At 45.9% G+C, this 22,137-nt stretch overlaps 1 protein-coding gene across 1 annotated transcript in view; it reads right to left on the reverse strand.

The window, feature by feature from the left end:
* The window catches only part of adgrl1a (adhesion G protein-coupled receptor L1a), an 89,619-nt gene extending 73,484 nt beyond the window's left edge, over positions 1-16,135 (reverse strand). The window contains exon 1 of the mRNA XM_086176342.1: positions 15,569-16,135. The gene's annotated coding sequence lies outside the window, so the exon portion shown is untranslated. The remainder of the gene's footprint in view (positions 1-15,568) is intronic.
* Between the last annotated feature and the right edge of the window lie 6,002 nt (positions 16,136-22,137).

Genomic DNA, 22,137 nt, shown 5'->3' on the forward strand with positions numbered 1-22,137 from the left:
GCTCCACCTCGATCTTTCCTCGATCTTTCCCTCTGCAGCAAAGCCGACTCCCACCGCAGTGTGGAGAAAAGGCAGAGAGACGGAGACGGGGGGCCGGCCGAGACACGCGGGGAGGGAAAAAAAGGAAGTGAGAAATGACAAAAAGCAGAGCGGTGTTTGGCTTAGTGTTGCATTATTGGCTCCGGTTGATCTGATCTGAGCAGATTACAGGAATACAATACTCACAAATCACCGCCCTGCCCCTTGAGCCTCACACTCGCGCAAACACGACGCACGGACTCGCTCACATGTATTTTCCCCTCAGCTGACACCCAATTCGCCATCGACACTCGAGCGCTTCTAATTCACCGAGCTGCCGCCTTCCTTGACAAGAGGCATCACCCGTGCAGCAAGACATAATTACCTCTTGACTAATAATTTGTAAAATTAATACAGCAGCATAAAATTTAGCTTCCAAAAGCCAAATGCATTCGGTTCAATCCATAACGAGTTCATTATAAATGAAAACGTCTTTCTGCTCCTGCACAAACTGTTCTCTTGACTTTGCCTAGCCCAGCTGGTTCGGAGGATGCTGCGGGGGGGCGAGGGGGGGGGGGCCGGTGCCTGTGCCAAGGCCCCCGCGACATGTTTTGCCTCTTTACTTACACATTAATTCAAGTATTGATCATGTTTGTGTCGAGCCCGTGGAAAAAGAAAGCGGCGGAATAAGAAAAACACCAGACGCATTAAATCAGTAACAACCGCCAGTATAAAATATAAAGGAAGCAAAACACAGATCGCACACGCTCAGAAAACACGGACATATGCCGGCGCACCAGAGGATCAACATCTCATGTAAACACTTACACATATGGATATTAATCCTCCAAAGCCGGCGTCCACTCCATCATATTGTCAAACACGGCCACTGAATGAAATTTAACCGCGGCACAGCAGGTCTTTGGGTGGCAACTCATAAGTAATGACTCAGGTTCCAGCGTCGCTTATTTACCCGCTAATTCGCTAATCTATCTCGCCAAAGTAAAGCGTGAATCATGGGTGCTTTTTTTCATTCGCTCATTATCTATATCGCTTATCCTCGCAGTTTCCCCGATGCCATTCGCCCTGGACGGGTCACGGGGCCGCGTTTAGGGACGTGCGACCGCGCACGTCTCATGGAGACGCACGGCCGACGGCGCCGTGGTTCGCAAATCATACGGACACGCAAGCGTTCGCTCTCTCATTCGCGTGTCATACGGAAGACATACGACCGTCGGCGCTCTCATCCACAAATCATTTAGAGACTAGCAAGCGTTCACTCGATCGTCCGTCCGAGAAATTCAAGGTCTTCGACGAACCTCCCGCGTGGTTTTTGTGTCGACTGTGAGAGGAAACCGGAGAACCCGGCGGAACCCTACACAGGCACGCGGAGAACATGGAGACCGCGCGTGAAAATAAAAAATGCCCCCCTGTTGAAATCCAACCGGGGACCTGTTTGCTCCAAGGCGGACACGGCAACCGCTCTGGCCCCGTGGGTATTTCACTTTTTTTATTTTTTCTAAATCCACGTCACGTATGCTCTCGAAAGCTGTTCGAAGAAGTCTTCGGAATTAAACTGCTCTAAAAAAATAAGGCACAGTCGCACCGCTACATCCCTTGTGAATGCGACACGGAGGTGCGTCATGGTGTCTGGGTGGCAGACGGGCTTCGGAGACAACAATGGCGGAAATTAAATTCCATTTAAGGCTAATCCCATTTCCAACCTCTGCTGAGTCTCACTGCGACCGTGAGGCGGTCGGGGAAATCCGTCTCGATTGTCCCGTCGCAGGAATTGATGGCGAAATACAATAAAGCATAAATAATGAAGTTTGATCGCCAAGACACAGACCCTGAAGGAGAGCTCTACAGGGTCAGACAGGCATGCCACCGCCAAGGGTGTTGGAGAGGGCGAGCGATAGAGCCGTGGCAGCCGTGTAGGTGAGAGAGACAAGCGAGCATAAAAAGTGAAAGGCCAGGTTAGTAGGGAAGACAGTAAACAGGGTGTGTACATTTATGCCATGCTAATTCTCCTGACATTTTACAGGCAGTATTGTTTTGCCGCTGCCACATCTGACAGAGACAAGATGAGAGGGGGAGCCTTTGAGCGTAGCACGGGGTGCGAGGCGAACAATAGCTTCATTTCGAATGTCCCTAAATCAATCAAATTGCTAGTTTCACACTCATGTGCTATACACCCATGTTTGTGTTGAATGCGAATCAGCCATTGGCGTCTCGAGGGAACAAGAGGGAGAATAAATTATCATACCGTCTCTAATAACAGCTCAAAAGCAGGATCTGGCAGGGTGATGTTCCTCTTTGGCGAAGTAACTGTATTAATGCAACAAAATGGTTCCCTCTTGCGAAGCGCCAAAACAGAGGCCATTATAACGGATCTGCGAATCAAAAATGCAACCCATCGGATAGTAACCCCGCAAAAGCGGGTGGAGGATTAACCTGAAAATGAAATACAGTTTAACGGTCCCGATGGTTAGGAAGAAATAACGCATGCGGGTTTTACGGCGACGCGGATTCGCGGAAGGCGGACGGGAGAAGCTCGGCTCCGGGTTTCAGCGGAAAATGATGTGGAAATGACAAGGGTCTAACGCGCAGAGATAGGCGCGCGGACGCGATCCACCTTCTTTTCCCATTCGCATTCATTTCACGTCGGACTCGAAACTCGCGACGAATTTTAGAGTCGGTCCACGTCCGCGGCGGCGCTAAAATCAGCTGCTTGTTCATGCAGCCTGTATTCGTGGGTCAGCGTAGTTAGAGCTGACACTTTCTGTCAACACAGCCGCCACTAACCCCCATTACTTGCTCCCTTAGTCTCTTCCATCACGCCTCACTCACTCATTCACTCCCCTGTGCGCGGGCTCTGAAAAAACACACACAGTCAACACCCACTTATTTGTTTAGCTATTTGTTCATTTGCTCAGGCCTTCACTTGTCCATAATGCCGTCACCCACTCGTTCCGCATTGGCGCGTCGTCCCGGCCACTCGTCCTCTCATCTGTTCCCCCGATCTCCGCGATCTCTCGGTCCCGCGCTTTTCCTCGTGCTCTCGCCCGTCGTTTCCCGCCGCGAACTTCCTCTCCCTCCCTCTGTCGCTGTCGCACTCTTCCCGTCCGTTTGCTCATTAACCTTCCCGAGCGACACGGCCCCTCGCCTCTCCTCGCTCCGCTCGTCCCGCATAAATCCCGCCGGCCGGGACCGTCGTCCCGGACTCGGTGCGGATCGCCGGCACCCGTTCCGACAAAGATTTAAGAGCTCCTTTAAGTGCTAATCAGGTTGTCATCTGTGTGGCCAAAATCAGAGACTTGATAAATAAAGGATTCCTCTGTTGGCTGGCGGCTCACCGTGTTTAAATAGGTGACACCGGAGTGCATTCTAAGCACATCAGATCGATGCCAGAACCCCTAGGGTCCCCTGAAACGGCGAACAGAGAGAAAGCTCGGTGCTCAGTAATAACACAGGGATAGGCAGCTTGCTCCCTATTTTCAGAGGAACTCTCACCGGGCTTGTCCTCCACTCCTCTCGCTCTTTTCTTTCTCTCATCACGACAGGCCCTTTCAAGCAGGGCAGAATTGCATGAGGAGAGGGGCCAAAGCGAAACCTTTATTTCCGTAGATTTCACAGAAAGTTAAGCTGTTGCGCCGAGGGAAGCAAATCAAATATATCAACAGACACAACACTCATGCCTATCTTCAGTCCCCCAACCGGCCCATTCCCTGCTGTCCAATCATCCCATCACATCCCACGATGGCCAATTTGCCACTATGCCCAATCTTGCCTCTGCAGTCAAACAGTTAGCCATCACTCAAAATAGCATATCGCCAGCCCTCACTGTCACCCACAGTGTCATATCACTAAATCTCCCTCCCTTTTCCAATATATCCAGCACCAAGCCGGGCTCTGCAGACAGACACTACTAAAACATGATGGTCCTTCTTAACTCTCAAAAGCACCCTACCTCATCTTACCCGGCATCCCCACACACACACACACAGAGACGCCCATTAAAGCTCTTCACACTGCAACTGCAATATTAAAGGGTCCAAGTCCTTTGTGGCTCTTTTCCCTCACTTTGATTTTCTGTCCATCAAGGGGGCGTGGATTAGCACTCTCTTGTTTATCTGCTCGTCAGTTTTATCTATCTATCACTAAGCTATCCGCCGTGCTGCAGCGGCTTCGGCACTGCATTAATCCCCTATCAGCGAGCCATCCATCCATCACCCCGCTGTCTATCACGTCAGATCCATCATCCGCCCATCTGTCTCGCGCCGCACGTGCTCGGAGACGATCTCGACGGAGAACCCTATTGGTGAGTCGCGCGGGGCGGAGGGGACGGCGGGGGCAAAAAAGGAGAAATTAGAGCGAACGGTGGAAACATGAGACAGGGGAACGGGAGAGAAGATTATACCCCTCTTTCCTCCCTTGCTCTTTCTCGCAGCATGCTTTCTTTCTCCATTTCACTACATGCTTATTAGCCGTTGTGTTTGTTTGCCTCTAATTTGTTTGTTTTCCTCTCCTACTAATTCAAGCAAGTGGGAGAGATGTGCCAGCAGAGAGAGAGAGAGAGAGAAAGAGAGAAAGAGAGATAGCTGCTGGGGACCGGGGTCATAAATCCCATAAAACCCTGATGTAGTGAGAAACCCTGGCCCCTCCCTACCCAGTGTGTCGGAGCAGGGAGGGGATATCATCTAAAGCCTCTAGCTTTAAAACAGCTCAATATCTGGTTTCATCAGGGGTCATTAGTATTTCTATCCATATCTGCAAGCATTGGAAGGCAAGTGAGGGGGTGCACAAGCAGGTGAGAAGGTGAGCGTAGGGCAAACACTCAGGGAGGAAGGGGAGTCCGTGTCGGTTCTCGCAAGTGCAAGGAGCGGGGGATGGCGAGGGAAGCGGTGCGTATTAGGAGAACCGGCGAGCTATTTAGGTTCGTGAACTGCAAACCGTACCGACGGCGAGCCAACGGGTACGACGCGGGCTGAGGTACCGTAATTGTTGCCACATGAGCGCAGGGGAGACCGGTGAAAGAAAACCAAAACACGACGCGCAACAGAACAGGGTAGATTTCACCACGGAGAATTTATGGAGAGAAGAAGTTTAATATGCATTCTCGCGTCTTTGGAGTCACCCAAAGGAGCATGTCTGTGAGAAATTTGTTTGTTTATATACACACCTTTAACCCATTTACTGAGAATTACTCAAGGCAATTATACAATTACGCTTTGCAGTAACCGGATTTTCCTTGCAGCCGATGTAATGAACAAGATTTGTCTGGTGTAAAATATGTAGAATGGAGGGAGTTTGTAACCATGTGTTGCTGTTGGATTTATCCCCCCTCTCGACACGAGCCCCGTCACATGCAGAGGTAGATGCTATATGAAAGCTATTTCGCTGTCACACAAAAAGTGTTTTGCTTTGTTTCCACAATTCTGGGCATGCACAGAATGAAAAGATGGAAAAAAAAAAAAAAGGCAAACAGCGGTGTACACCTAAGGGCGAGATTGATTTCAAGGTGAGTCAAAAGATTTTTTTTTTTTTTCCCCCCTCAAATGTGTTTACATGGCAGCTGCGGTACATGGCGGTTGACCTGTTGTCTAAACCCGGTTACATGTTACGTTACTGTAATTCACACAAAGTCTTGGAATAAAAATGGTCAAAAAAAAAAAAAAAAAATGAGGCATTTAGAAGGCTGCTTCTTCATGTGCCTTTAAAAAAAAAATCCAATGTTTCATGTTGCACCATACAGCAAATCACGTGATATATTCTAATAGCCTGATACCAATTCCCAAGAACATAGACTGTTGCATCGACTTGTACCATTTGTACGAGTGAATATAAACAAGTGAACGCAAACTCGCTGTTTGAGGTAATGGCAACAGTAATAAACTACGTACATATGTTTTTTTTTACTTTATTCATAACGCAGACAGCCTACCGACTTGCTGCTCGGGCAAAAATCTCGTGAACGAAACCGGCTCCTTGAAACGCGGGGGCCGCATCACAATTGCGCTCCCGCCTATGCAATGTCAATAACGGGTCCTCGAGTGCACGCCAGATAGGACAAAAGGGGCACGTGAAGCCCTCGCTTTTATCCATAATGAGCCTAAACAAACATCTCCGTATGAATGTTGTTCTTCCGCAGGCAGTCGAATCAGATGAGACAGCTGTCAGAAAGCGTCCATATCCATCGCGAGTTAGTTCTAATTAGAGAAGTACTTTCCCTCCTCTGGCCCTCTTTGACAGATACTGCTCAATCACCACAATGGCGCCGAACACGGCTCCAGCGCTACTATTTACAATCGGCAATTAAGCCGCCAACTGCTGTTACCCGACGACAGCTCTCGCGCCGTACGTATCCAGGCGTCTGCGCCCACACATTCATACATGATCGTCGTGTTAATCTTCGCGATGATGTTTTAAAATTAACACGGACGGATACCTAATTGCTCGGGAGTCCGGGAGTTCCTCGCGTGAACATCGGTAATCGAATACAAATGCCCTGCATTTCGGCGGGCCGGCGAGCGAGCCGGGGCCGAAATTGATGGGTTGTAGCCTCCGTCGCCAGCATGTCTCATAAGGTGCCGGAGAGTGAGATTTACACACTATTCAACATTTTACTCGCTGGGCGCTGTTACAAGAACTGTAAATAATTGGGTGTAAACACCTGAAAAATAGCCTTAGCCACCCTGGTGTGCTGAGCTGAAAGCGGCACTGATTTCTGCCCGTACTGGGGAATTACAGTCGGATGGGAAACACGCCGCACAACGCCTGTGCGCTTTTGTGTGAGGCTCTCAGCGGTTTTTAAGCTGAAACCAATACGAGAAGTTTTCAATCTGTGTTCACAATGTAATGGATTGACACTAACAGGGCAATATCAGGCAAATTCTAAAAAAACTTCATGCGCGGCTGATGAGAATTCACACCGAGGGAAAGACCTATTAGGTCAGGTTTTGTCACGCATTCATTGTTTTCGGGGCGGCCCGGCGCAAATACAACCTTAGCTTGCCCGCTGTTCTCTCATAATCATGACAGCATGATGCTCTCTGGCCTACCTGGCGATTTTTCAACACCTTGAAACCAAAAACAGAAAAATTTTCTGGCATGTGTTCAGCGTATTATGTCTGCTAAACGGAGTCTTTTTTTTTTTTTTTGGTTTTGATTTTTTCACCTGCCTCAGTCACTCTGTGAATGCTGGCAGTGATGCTATGAATGGAAGGGAAAGATAAACCCCAAATGGGAGAGAAAAAAAAGCCCAAAAGTTGTCCCGGGGGTCACTGTCTTACGACGATTACGTCGGAAGCAATCTCCCGCCACAGTTGGGCAAAATCAACTGCCGCGGGAAGTTCTTTCGTGCACGGACATCAGCCGACTGCTCCTGCCGCATATCGGCAGGCCTGTTTTTTTTTTTTCCATCATATGACCCACGACGCCACCGCAAGAGTTAAAAGCGCGCACGAAATTTTACAATAAAATATCGGGGATCCAAAGCAAACAGGCGAACCGCAGCAGGACCATCCGTGCGATGCCATCCGTGGCTCATACAACTATGCATAAACAAATGTTGGTGTGTGGCATCTGCCTATGCATATTCACGAAGGGCATGTGACGTGTCGGCCTCTGACGGGGTAAATAAATGGCTTAACATGCACGGATAAGAGACATATAAATGGTAAAATTAGCCCTTCCGTTGAAAGGTTGACATCTGCAGCCCCGTCGCAGATGCGGCCGTCGGGAGACACGCAAACACTCGACGCTCATAAACACAAACGCATTTGGTACACACCGAATTAATCAGCTCGGAGACAAATAGCTGAATAAATAGTGTGGATAACCAGATCAATATTGTACACTCAATTCATTTGAGTTCACAGAGATGTCAAATTCTGCATAGTTCCATAGCACCCTGATTAAACTGGCACCATATTAATTCAGTAAATCAATAAAACCAATCTTTCAAATAAATCACATGGATGACTAGAGCCAATTGGAGGGTAAGAACACATTAAACTCCCTCGCTCTAACCGCGTATCTATGTCAAGCAGGCAACACTTCGATTTGCTATTTGGATTCCACAATTTGTGGAATGAAAATGATTAAGTCATTAAACAATAACCGGGCTGCCGAGAAAGCGCATGGTAATTCTATAATGATCAAAGACTCAATTAAATCCCTTTCTATTCTCTTCCCTAAATGTCTAATGTCTCAAGCCGGGGAGCAAGCATGTGTGTGGCTTGGTTGCTAAGTTTATTGCATTCGTGAGTGTGTGTGTGTGTGTGTGTGTGTGTGTGTTGCTGAGTTAGAGGCGATCAAAGGTTAAGCTGTGGTCTGGCGAGCATATTTTGCGGTCAGATGATGCCTGACATGGGGTTCGTGTTCATACTGTAATAGCAGCACAGGAGCACGAGTGTGTGATAGAAAGTGTTAGTGGAATGTACTTACATTAATATCCCAACAAAACAAACCAGCGTATGTAACCTCTAAAAATGTAGTTTTTTTTTTGGGGGGGGGATCTCAGCCCTTAAAAAGAAATTAATTGCTGATCTGATCTGTTCCGAGGAGAAAAAGAAAAAGAAAAAAAAACACACACACACACCTGGGTGCCAGTTGCTGATCATTGTGCATGTAGTATCATGTCTCCAAAATAATACAAAAGGAACGGTGTTATCTCAATGTCCTCTTTGTAATCTTAGAAGGACATGTTGAATTAGATATTTAGAAAAAAAAAAAAAAAAAAAACCCTTATTTTGTCCAGAACTCATCACCGCCGCCTCCGTCTGCTCCGGGGCTGGAGCAGAGCCGGCGAAACAAACAGCTTTATATATCCAAGGATGTTTCTTAAATCAGAAAAAAATAATAATAATTGGACTCCCCTTCTTGCATAGATTTGTTAGCTCTGGCAAGTGATGAATTTGAGTCTATTTCCCAGGGGCCCACAGAACCAGTGTGAAATAAAGATTTGTTTAACATTAAAATTGCAACAACTGATTATGTTTCCTCCCATACCTGTATTATTTTTTGAAATCTCTTTATCTCTGAAAAGGCACATAATTAATCGTCTGACCCAGTGGGGAGGGGAAGGAAGCGATGGGCCGCACTTGCAAGAACTGTTTTCCGATCTCTCCCTTGGACACCGCAGTTTTTTTTATCAGGCATAACATTGTTATCGTGGAAATTCGATTTGAAAAACAAACAAAAAAAAATTCTAATACCGGAGATGTAAGTAAGTGATAAAGTAACTAAAATACATCCATGCATGTGTATACACGTAGGTCGAGCTGTTTTGGGCGACGTCATTCATTTCTAATTTATGCAATAATGCAATATTCTGATAGAAAATAATAAATAAAACGACACATTGCAATAAATACCATGGTAACGGACATAATAGTTTCTGCTCCTCCATGCGTACCGGGTGAAATCCGCGATGGTTATGTTTACCTGTGATTCGTGTCCGCAGGTGTGAAGGAACAGAGTGTGTGAGGCGTGGGGAAGAGCAGCAAAGGGCAGTCTCAGGTGAGCCATGCAAAGTCCCAGCATAATTATAATACTTAATTAATCCACTCCGGATATGCCTCTCCCTCTCTCCGGCTCTGCGGCCGTGGTTCACTACGTTGCGATTTGCCATCACGGTGCACCTTCCTTTGCTACGTCCTGCCTGGCATCTGCTTTCCGTGTTTTTTATGTGCCGGGTGTTTTTCCAGCTGTTTATGAATCGATGCGCCCTTTCACACCTCCTTCCAGGAGCCGAGGCTCCGCTCGGCGGCCCCACCTACGCTTCATAATCTCTTTCTCTACCTGCTTCGCCGCGACTCCCATCTTGAGAAGAAACATCTCCCTTCAAACGGCTTCTTTTTCTGCCGTTTCCTGTTGTTTGCTGGTTATTTCAGGGTGTTTTGTTTTTTTTTTTTTTGTTTGTTTTTCACTGCTCGCCACATGAACCGACACATGCACTACACACACACACACACACACACACATGCGCTACACACACAAATACACCCCGAGGGGAGTGCTGCTGACACAAATACAAACCCCAGGGCCGTCCACTGTGGAATGACTCAGGTGAGTCTCAGGTGAACGTCACCGCTTGCAAAGGCTACACACACAAACACACACACAGAAGGAGTTCCTGTTTATACACACGTCCTTCCTCATTTTGCTGCATGACTGAACGTGTTGATAGCCTAGACGATGTTGAGTAACTCCGGTATTAGTCATCGAGTTTGAGAGGTCAGCGGCAGAAAGTGAGAAGTGAGTCGTGTAAATGGAAGTGTAATGAAGGAACACTGGAGTCCTGCAGCAGATGAGGGTTCTGCACATGGCGAGACGCTGGCCAAGGTGACAGTATTGATGCTTTGAGAGCATCAGGTGAAAGGAGTGACGGCTACATGTGCCATTACCACTCAGCCTCTGCCCGCTCTGGTACAAGCCAATTAAAGGGGCTCATCCACCACTCCGGACCAACCTCTGTCAAGCTATCAGAAAAACATAAGGATTGATTGTGCAAGCTATTAGGTCTATTGATCCCTGTTTCCTCTCATCTGTGTGCTCCTCCTTTTCAGATGGACAGGTTGGACGTGGAAAGCCACGGCAATTACCTGAGGACAAGAGTTTAACCAAGACCAACTGTCACCTACGGTCCATGATTTCACTCGAAAGGTCCTCCCGTCCTCTCCAAAGATTTTACTTCATACATTTCAATTTAAATATATATATGTGTATATATAAATATATACTCCGTGATTTATCAGTTTTCCCCAACTTACAATGGGCTTTAAATACATTTTTATGGATTAGTAATAGAATTCAATCAATCAATTACAGTTCCCAACCGAACCCGAAGCAGGGTCTGAATAAATCTCAGTTTTAACCGAACATTTGCCATGATGCACCATTGGCAATAGCTGCCATGAAAGATTTTATAAAGTGACGGGCAATAAAAGGGTAATAATTTGATCATTACTCTCAAGTACCTTTAAAATCCATTAAGTACATGTTCAGAAAAGTTGAAAAAAATAAAAAAAACTGCTGAATACAGTATGAGCTAATAACTGATATTTGAGGCCTCATTGTGCAGGATGAGGAAAATTGGACGAGCTAAAGAGGGAAATCAAAGAGTGGAATTACAGGATTACAATAACATTAGAAGAAATTTGGATGTTGAAACCTTAGTCCCCTTCCCCTCGACAATCTGTATAAAACCAAATGAATTGCAAGTAAGGCTGATTGGTCACATTGATCGAGCGTCACTTCTTTTCACTGTTGTACACCAAGTTGCCTCTCAGTCGATAGACACAACCCAAATACACCACTCACTCAATCCAATGTGTTGCTACACGGGGCCCATCCAGCTAATTTAACACCCACTCCATTTATGAAAAAGAGTCCTCATTGATTTTTTTTTTTTTTTTTTGTGTGTGTTCATGTGCTCCTGTTCATTTTCGCCATGCTGGCGCCTGCACCGGCTCGAGTCTGGTAGCAATTGAGTTGAATTGTGAGTGTGGCGGGCTTCCTGTAAGACCGGCTTCTAAAAGCCCACACCTTGAGAGGAGGTCCTGCATTTCGTAGGCTCACCGAAACGCCGTCACGCGCCCTGGAAGAGGTTCGCGCGACAAAGAAGACGCACCGGCGTCGGTGACCGCACCCATCCGCCCCCGAGAAACCATTCCGGCTCGCCCCCTATTACGTACATCAACCTGTCTTTTATTACTCGGTCTAAGAGCGTACCGTTCAATTTTCTTTTCCCCTCATTGTCCCCTACATGCTCTTCTTGATGAGCCATTTTCGAATGCACACGTGCCGCAAATACAACCTAGCGTTTAAGACAAAAAACAGCCAACACATTACCAATAGCCTTGGAGAACACAATGGGTTATTTCCGATTGCCATAATTAGTCCGGCAACATCTGTTTAAAACCATTTCCGCTGACTTTTGTCAGCTGTGGTGAAACATTGGACCACAATAACAGTCATTATGATCATAATGGCTCCCTTGTCATGACAAGTCTTATCAGACAAGTGACAACCGTGAAGCTGTCATTGCCAGGTAAACAGCACCCGCCGCGAAGGGAGAAAAAGCCACACAAGAAACAGTTTCTAGGTCAGACCGGTGAAAAATTGCCCAACAGAGACGTACCATTTTGGCACCGACTGAAAAGGCATAAAAGATTACACTTTGCTTATGCACAAGAGGAGAGAGTAACACAAGAGACACAAAAAGAAAGGGAGGGAAAAAAAAATGCACGCTTCCCGGTGCAGTCATCCATCACAAGGCATCTCGGCTTAAATGAGAGCCACCGGTTTGGGGGTCGGGGGAGGGGGGGGGCTATCGAGCCGTTTCTAATTATCAACCCATTCCGATATAAGTTACAGTCAAAATATGTTTTGTTTGAAAATTTCGGCGAACCTGTCACAGTGCGGCGACAATAGCGGCTCGGAAATGTTTGACAGTAAAGGTCAGAGACGGCTTTCATAATGACTTTAAGTGTTTTGTCAAAATAACATTTTAGGAAGGGGAGGAGAAAGGTCAAACACCGGAATCGGGGAAACAATTCAATCACAGCAAGGCTCGCGTTGAGTGGTTTATAATTCCAGACAATCTTGGGAATTTCAATAAATCAATATAGAGCGAGGATGTGATTATTTAAAACAAATTCCTGGAGGATGACGAGTCGAGAGCTTGTTGTCTCATCAAATATCGTATCTGGGATCCATTCATCTACAAAACGCAAAAATGAGATTATGTTTGATAAAAACCATTATCATCAAAATACACTGCAGCTCATGCACACTGTACTCACACAAAGGCTAAGCTCAAGCACACTAACCTGCATGCACAGTGAAGCACGTTTGAGTGACGACCGAGTCACCAAAGACCCATAAACTGAAAATATCACATAAATATGTTTTTTTTTTTCTTCCATCTTAACGATAAAACAGCAGAATCCACAATCACAGCAATGCAGATGATAACAATGTCAGACAGCAAACAACTGGACTCCTGTGACATACTGCCATCCATGTGTGCAAGGCAGCCTCACATTCCTTCTGCACGTCATTTGTATTAATATGACAAAATTTCTAGTCGCAGCACATAAGAAATGATGGTGTTCGCCTTGTTACATGTTGCATTAAAAACTGAAATATCAACAACACTCATGACTATTCAATTATCTAAGAGTGTAAAACTGGAAAATTGAAGACAAGTTTGACAAAACCCTTCACTATTACATAGAGTTGTGGCTCAGGTGTCTTATTCCACCACCGACATAACGTCTGACATTTTTTTAATTTTTATTTTATTTTTTTTTTCTTACACCACACGAGTGAAAGCTCAGTGACATTCCCATACATGCCGCGGATAAATCAGGAAACCCTGACCGTCTTATGGCAACGTGTGTTTTCCGAGTTCTCGTTAATAGCAACGAAGACATTCTCGTGACGCCCTATGATTTGTGCATTCACTCTTAAAATCCCCCCACCCACGTGTTATTTTCACATTATACTTTGAACGGTATAATTCATGAAAAACAACCTAAGCTATCCTGAGGTTGTGAAACATCATAGGTCAATTTATGAAATTCAGATCAGCACTCTGTTTCTGTTTTCTAATTATTTTCTATTAACATATTCATTTATTTTTGCCTTGCTAGGGCGCTGCAGGGGGGGTGTTACATGCATATTGAAAAGCAAAATGCAAAGGAAATATAAGAACATACTCGTCCCACCAGCTCCTTCTGCGTGCAAAATAACAACATCGCATGTGTGTGTGTGTGTGTGTGTGTGTGTGTATCTACGAGTGCGCATGCAAATACGAGCGAGTTTGCATTGGTTTTTGCAAGCACGTTAAGTCACCTACGCACGAGAGAACACACATCTGTTCAAACCCAACACATTAGTTGATTTGAATAGGAAAAAAAAATTAAAAATAATCCAAATGGTAATTATACTGTGAGGAGAGGAGCCGGCAGACTCGCAGGAACCACAGAACACCACCGTCGTCAAAGTGTAACCACAGCATCGCACAGCCTCCCAGAACTCTGCACTCACAGTGAAATAAATCTAATTATGATTAGTGACTTATTAAAAATCTGACGGTCATTAATGCCATGCTAATGTACGACTATTATTCACCCATTGAAAGCCGAGAACAATTTTCTGATGGCGATGTGACACACAGACAAGGGGGAAATAAATCCTTCTGTCTTCCCGGGGAAAGTGTTTGGCAGTCAACCAATTCCAAGTCTGGCTTCTTGAATACCCAGATAACGCAATCAGACAGTTGCAATATTGCTGTTTTACCACCTGAAGAATTTGAATTTCATTTAGCCCCTTCAGAATAGTAGACACGCCAATTTTTTCCCCACGAATTGGCAGGACAAACACAATGCACCACGCTGAAATGAGGAAAAGGGCTTACCAGCAGAAAATAACTGCTTTTTCAGGGTGGGGGGGGGTGAAGGGGGGGGGGGGGGGGGGGTCTATGTCGTCTCCCTCCTCAGGTTCAATTTTATCATAATAACACACTCATAATAACACACAAAGACAAAAAGGTTTAATTTCTACCACAATAACTACAACGCCGGCTGCCTGCTCCTTTTTATTGGATGCTTTATTATATTGGGAATTGTATCAGCATAGTACAATATAACAGTTTTTTCAATCTTGATATGAAACCCCGAAAACATTACAGGGTCACATTTTAATTACAGCAAGGAGAAAGGATCCTCCCCGGCGTGTGGGGTCGGCTTCGTACGCGTCGCGCTTATTAGGTGCATCTATTATTTGTGGCATTAACCTGACACGGTGACCGTACGCACAGAGTCATTATGGAGATTCAGGAAAGTTAAATTCCAGAGACGCCTTGGCCCCCAGACCCCCCGGGGCGGAAGAATTCCTTCGAGGGCCCAAAGACCACCCTCCGGATAAAGATTTGACGGTGGGGACTAAAAGGAGAACTTTGATTTGAATTGAAGATGCACTGAGGTGGGTGTTTGGTGTATTTGGCCCCTGCATGTCAAAACAAGCCTCTTTTTAAAACCTTCCAAGTCAGAGAAGCACTGATTCCTGCAAGAGGGAGAATCATCTGCTCCTCACTGTGTCATCTTCATGCCCTCGCAGGTTTCCTTATCATTTAAAGAGATGAATCCTCAATGCAGGAGGAGGGGGGGGGGTAAAGGAGGGGGTCGATTAATTAATCAAAAACCGATGCGTATCAGTGCGCAGGCCACGGTGCGACGCACAGGCCCCGCGGAGCGGAGGATCCACGTCCGCCAGGCTCTGGAGCATCCTGCGCGCATTTTTTTTTTCTGCACATCTGTCAGTGCACGAAATGTCAACGGATGGAAACGACTCGAATGCACGGACACCCCCCCCCCCCCCAACCCCTCCTCCCCCCCACCCACTCCCCACGGGTGGGTGGCGGACACTGCAGGGGTGGGGGGGTGGGGGGTTCGTTGCAAGCTTCACGCTGCTATAGATATATATATATTTCTTTTTACATTAAAAAGGACATAATGTGAAGAACGGAGATGCTTCCTACCTTCGGCTCCTCCGATCTCCGTCCCCTCCTCGATCGCTCAGCGTGTCTCCTCCATTCTCTCTCCTCCTCTCTCGCCTCCTACTCCCTCTCTGCCCCTCGGCTCGTCCGCTCCTCTCCGGTGCCGTCTTCGTGCGGATGCATAAGAATTAAAAATTAATAGCGCGCTACCTTTAAGACAAACCGGGGAGGTGGGTGGTGGTGGTGGTGGTGGTGGCGGTGGGGGGAGAAAAAGAAGAAGCAGAAGAAGAAGAAGAAGAAGAAGAAGAAGAGGGAGAAGATGATGAAGTAGAAGAGTAAAAAATGGAAGAGGGAGAAAAAAAAATCCAGCCGGGTGAAAATGAGTGTGGTTGAAGTGGTGGTGGTGAAATAAAGGAATAAATGAGGGGGGGGGGTTAAAAAAAAAAAAAACAGATCCTCACGGACAGAGGAGGTTTTCACGGAAATGTGCGCGACCGGGCATCAAAATAAACCTCGGCGACACCATCGTCCCGCGTAAAGGGGCATCGATGACGCGCGGATGGCTGCAAAAAAAAAAAAAAAAAAAAAAGAAAAAAAAAAAATCACGCACACGTCGGCGGGAAAACGTGCGGGAAGTCGAAGTTGTCCGTCCGTCTCGGGTTTTTAAGGTGATGACAGAACGGTCTTCCGTGCGATCCGGACCTGCGTCGCTTCTGTTTCGCTTTCTCTTGTTATTCTGCGCCCGGGACTCCGCGCGGTCCGAAGCGTGCGGCGCGGTTTGAGGCGGGACGGCGTGCGGGGCAGCTGCGGGCGTCCTGCGCGCTCTGACGCACCGCGCGGATCATTCGTCTTCAGTTTCCCTCTTCGTCGGCAGGCAGCGCACGACACACCAGGACCGCTCGCAAAGGTAAAGCTGCAGCAGCTCTGCGTCGGGCCCGTTATAAGCCCCGCGTACTTTCAAACCCACCCTGGCTCCAGGCAGGGGCCACCAGGAGTCCGTCCATCCTCTTTATCTGGATGTCCCAGGTGGCCTCCGAACCTGGAAGTGCTCATAAACGCGTTTTCTGACACTTGTTCGCATGGCCGAATGCATGTTCTGATCCGAGATGGGTGTTTAAATTAAACAAATGTGAAAATAAGCAGCACAACGTTGCTGTGTTGCAACACCGTTGTTGCTTCGTGCTTGCCCTGGGGGGGGATTCTAAGATTTAGGTGTTTTTGTTATAGTGTTGATGGACTGGTTAACACAGATGACTCTACCATTGGTCAGTTTATCAAGAGACCCTGTCCTGCACACACACACACACACACACACAAACAGGAATGATGAGAAAGCGTCGCATCAGTGGCATCCATATATGTCATGTGTGTCCAGGCGGGGAGGCAGTTCATCTTCATCCCAGGGAAGCAAGTCTTCCTCAATGCTCCATCTATTTTTTTATAACCACTTTGCTTTACCAATAAGAAAGATTGTTTTTATCATGTCCGCCCGCTTGTTGGTGCGGCGCTTTGAACCGAATGGATTTTTACACAGGATACTTTTGTTGTGCGCGCACAGCGAAGAGCGCCTAGTCGCTGTCAACCATTTCTTTCACTTCACCGCGTTCACCGCCGCCTCCCCGCTGGCTGCTCCGTGCGCCCCGTGCAGAGAGGCTGAGAAACTCTGGCCTCGGCAAAACCAGACTGACGCGGAAGTGTAAATAATACGCGGCGCAGACTCATCATGCTACCTCCCCGCTAGTGCAAGGATCAGAATGACAGACGCTCATTTTATGAACTCTTGTTTCGAAATCTTGAGTGTGCCGCCTCGATTGTTTACTACACACATGATAGAGATGAGAGAACACCTTGTAGCAACCTTATAATTGCAAAATGCTAACATCTGGCAGTAAACATCACTGTACGATCTCCCATGCGCCTAATGAGCTCTCAGTTTTTATAACACAAATGCTTTAAAAAAAAAAAAAACAACAGGAAATGTTTGAGCCGCATTACACGTGTGGTCGTGCTCTCATGCGACCTTTGAAAGAAAATTTATTCTTTGACAAAAAAAAATGCCCATTCAGGAAAAATATTGGGGTTTGAAAGACTTCTGCACTTTTTTTTTTCATTAAAAAAAAGCATTTTCAACTCTTCAAAATGAACCGTCTATGATTTTTTTTTTTTCCTAGGGTTAACAAAAAAATGAAATCCCGTATTTGCACACATGCTTTGCTTTGGGGAAAAATATGAAGAAAACAACCCTTTCGTAAAGTCTATTTCTGTCAGCTACTTGCAGCGTGTTTTTGAAGGAGAGCTGAATAACACTGGAGATTACCCTACCTACTTGATAAAGAATATTTCACTTGATATTCCAGATCTTGTATTTCTTTGAAACACACGCCTCGCTTATAGCCTTTGTGAAAGTTAATGTAATTGTTGACATTACGAGCAATAAATGAATAAGTACCTTTGCGCAAAACGCAGAGCTCGGCTCAGATCACCAAATCCTTGCATTTAATAAAGACACCGTCACTCTCCGGTTTCCTGCCGCAGTCCAAACGCATTCGGGCGGGTTAATTGGAGACCCTAAATTGCGCGATCGACCGGCGAGCGTTCCGGGGTGAACCCCGCCTCTCGCCCAACGGGGATCGGCTCCAACCCCCCGCCTTCCCTCCGCCACGACCCTGAGTGCAGGACAAGTGGTACGGATAATGAATGAATGGCTGTTTTTCTCTCTCAAAGAACATATTCCACCTATATTTTCCCAGAAATAAAAAAAGCGATCTTACCATTTCACTGAAGATGCTCTGAAATTTAGTTAATAGGCTGCAATTTTGCATCCATAATAGTGGAGTTGCTTCTGTAGGGGTGACGAAGGGAGGGGCATATTTGATTAGCTGTTGACTTTAGCCAGCGCTCACCAATCACTGACTAACCCCCTTAATTCCGTGTGCTAATTCCCGAGAGCTTTCGGAGATGTGTAAGTGAGGCAAATTGTTTTGGAACTATTTTGCAGGTTCTCAGTTTGAAAAAGAATAAAAAAAATATACCATATAATAGGAAATTAGTTTGTTTTCCACATGACAGCATACAATTAAAATGTGATTGAACACTGGGGTGCAAAATCCCAGCCTCATCAATTGTACGTGTTGTGTGACAAGACCCTCGGTATACTTTATGAGGGAGCAATAGTGATTTATTTTGGAAAAACACCAACGGTTTTCACACTGCGGCCAAATGAATAAACAAAGCCGTCACGAAACTGTGCGGAAATCATCAATATGTAAAGCAAACATCTACTCCAGCTCATCCACATTATGTTGCTTAAGTGCTTCGTTTTGAATTCAAATGCGGCACAACGGGTGGATATACTTATTTAGAGTACAGAAGACAAGTGTCAAGGTACTTGTTCTCTGAGAGGACAGAATCACTCTCAAATAGCTGTTAGCCGCCCCTCACAAAGCCCAATGGAACCTCAGTCATTTAGATGTATAGTTTAAGGCAGGGGTCCTCAAAACCCTCCAGTTTGGATGGAAATTGGTGACTCCCGCTATCTTCGGAACGGCCCTGAAGAATACAAACCCCGCCAGGCACGAACACAGACATATCCACAAGCCCGTCCACATGATCATTTGCCTTTTCTTTTTTTTTTTGGTAATTTCTTAAAGAGTACAAGGCAATTGTGATCCAGAGATCCATACCTAATGCCTTTATTTTCATCTGTTTCCTGGTATTTGCAGATTAACCCATGGTATTTTTCCATGTATTTCAACACCAACCAGGTAAAATTACTGTGGAAGAGAACTACCTGGTAATTATAACTGAAAAGGGTAATTTCTTCCCAATTGATCATGTTTTTGTCATAATTTCAAAATTGCATTGATAAAAATCACCTATTTGTTTTAATTTACAGTAACCTTCTTTATTTTGCATCTAACTATCAGGAGACCGAAACCGCAACGGTAATAATTTACTTACACACACACACACACACACACACACAAAAACACACACGCACACATGCACGCATGCATGCACGTGCACACACACACTTTCAAAAACCTTGGGTGTTGTTTTTGTTAATGGTAACACACGTCCAGTGGCAAAACTGCTGCAACTTAATACCTCAAATTTTACTTAATACCACACACACACACACCCACACACACACATACACACGCACACACACACACGCACGCACGCACGTGCACACACACACTTTCAAAAACCTTGGGTGTTGTTTTTGTTAATGGTAACACACATCCAGTGGCAAAACTGCTGCAACTTAATACCTCAAATTTTACTTAATACCACACACACACACACCCACACACACACACACACATACATACACACGCACGCACGCACGCATGTATGTGCACACACACACACTTTCAAAAACCTTGGGTGTTGTTTTTGCTAATGGTAATACAGGTCCAGTGGAAAAACTCCTGCAACTTAATACCTCATATTTTGGTTCAGATGGAAACACTAAAATCTATTAGATGCATCCGTGTGAAATTTTCTTCCAGACATTTAATTGTGTTGTACCACCTAACGTGTCGTATGAATCTTAATTAGTGTCTCCATTGGTTGCTGCCGCCTTAAAGAGGAAGGATTAAGTAGGCAGCGCTGCACGTTTTCAGACGACCCGAAAAGCATATTGGACAGATTCCGCCCCTGATTTGCGGCGGGTTGCTCGAAATCTAACAACAGTCTGACGGCTGAGAGGTGAGAATTTGGTTCCAAACGTTATTACTGCAAGTGGCTCCATCATCCAAAACAACAGCTTGGAACCAGAGAGGATACGTTACCTTATGAGAATTGCAGGCCTTTAAGCGAAATACTAACCAAATACAACCGGCTCAGTCTACACAACACATCTATCAAAGTTAGATGCCCGGCAGCATTTCTTTCAAGCCAGCATCCAAAGCTTCATTGTGATATGTATTAAGCATCCCGCCATAATGAATATTTACCTTTGACGGAAAACTCTGCTGAATGAGATAAATGGGAGCTGGTTACAGTTAGATTCTAACTCAGTCACACCGTATTGAGCGGTTACCGTTGCGTTATTGTGAGGTGTATCCAAACCAACAAGAATGTTTTCCAGCTGCTCCGGTCGACCTTTATCATTGATTCTTTGTTTATCCGTTTCAGTGTCTGTTAGAAAGGTGGAGGCGGGTTCTGTACAAGGATCGCCAAGCAAGGGGAAGAATTTAAATGAAATATGCGTTCTCTTTTTTCCCAAGGTAACACTCCTACACGCAAAGTTTTCACAAAGTCACTCTTCTGAGGCGCCCGTAAAGTAGGGGACTGGCCTACAACGGGGGCCGTCCCTCATGGATTGAGTCTACCCTGTAGAAAATAGCTGCGGCTTAAAAAAAAAGCTTAATTTCTATGTTGATTTGATGATTTTCTGAAGGATAAAATCAGCGGTATGATGTTACCGACACTGATACTGCATCACGACTGGCTGGAGACACTTTGTCCCATTATTTTCCTGGTATGAAAGACAAATCGCTGAATGTACTGAAGTGCCGCGCCGCACTGAATGAGTGTCAGAAATTGGCATTTCAAGGACACTTCAGGCTGTGAACAGGTGAGAGTAAAAATAGAGGACTATCTGAGAAGCACAAAACTAACTACTTAAATGGAACACGACTTTGCTATTTTACAGCGATTACAGGATGCTCCACGGGGGTAAAGTGAGTCGGGGTGACACACGGACTTTGGGAGGCCCAGCTTTAGGAGCCCCCGTTTCTCCCCTGCCAGCGGAGCTGCAGCATGACCTGCAAATAATAGTCAGATTTACTGGCTAGATTCATAGAAAGGTGGTTGGAAGCCACAGCAGCATTACTTTCATGCAGTGCAAATAGAGACACAGCACTATTTGGCCAAATAGGGGCAGGACTCCTCTGACTCAGATGAAGATTCACTGCCGACTGCACTCTGGGCAGCCCGGTTTTATCCACGTAGCCACGTAGCATCGTCTCGTAGGTTTAACCAAACTCCTTGGACCAGGAGTGGTTTGCCCAGATTGCTCACTGTATTTCAACCAAGAGTCAACACGCTTCGCAAATGAGAAAAACAATTCGCAGAGTATTTGCAAATATTTTTATTTCATTTGCATTTGCAAAGAAATATTTGAGCCGGTGTCTCAATTTTGTTTGACTTACAAATGGCGCGTCGCGTTGGGGACATGCGGGCCATAAAGTCGGGCTGGGCTCGCCGAAGTGAAACTGTTCGTCTAAGATCGCTTCGCACTGAGTTTGTTGTGATAAGGACTCGCGGCTTAAATCATGAAAGCGACCAAGGGTGAGCTAGAGGGACACCGGCGAGGAGATTCTTTGAAATCTCACCAGGCAAACAGTTTCATAGTGGTTGAGTGCAGGTAATGTCAGATCTCTTTCAATTATATATCACACACGGGCTCCACACTGCACTAGACTTTTGTAAAAAAATGTCCTGAAAATGACTGGTGTGAATTTAGCTGGCTGGTACAATCTGCCCTACAAGCACCTCACTGAGGCCATTTTTTTTTTTCCCCCTCTCATTGATTGATAAGTTCCTCGCATTCGTGACCTGTCTCCTTGGATGGCGATGCTAGTTGCGCATGCCAATTGTGC

This window comes from Fistularia commersonii, chromosome 28 (assembly GCF_037954325.1).
Source record: "Fistularia commersonii isolate RoL2024-O1a breed Wild chromosome 28, RoL_Fcom_v1.0, whole genome shotgun sequence".
In the NCBI taxonomy this organism is placed as follows: domain Eukaryota; kingdom Metazoa; phylum Chordata; class Actinopteri; order Syngnathiformes; family Fistulariidae; genus Fistularia; species Fistularia commersonii.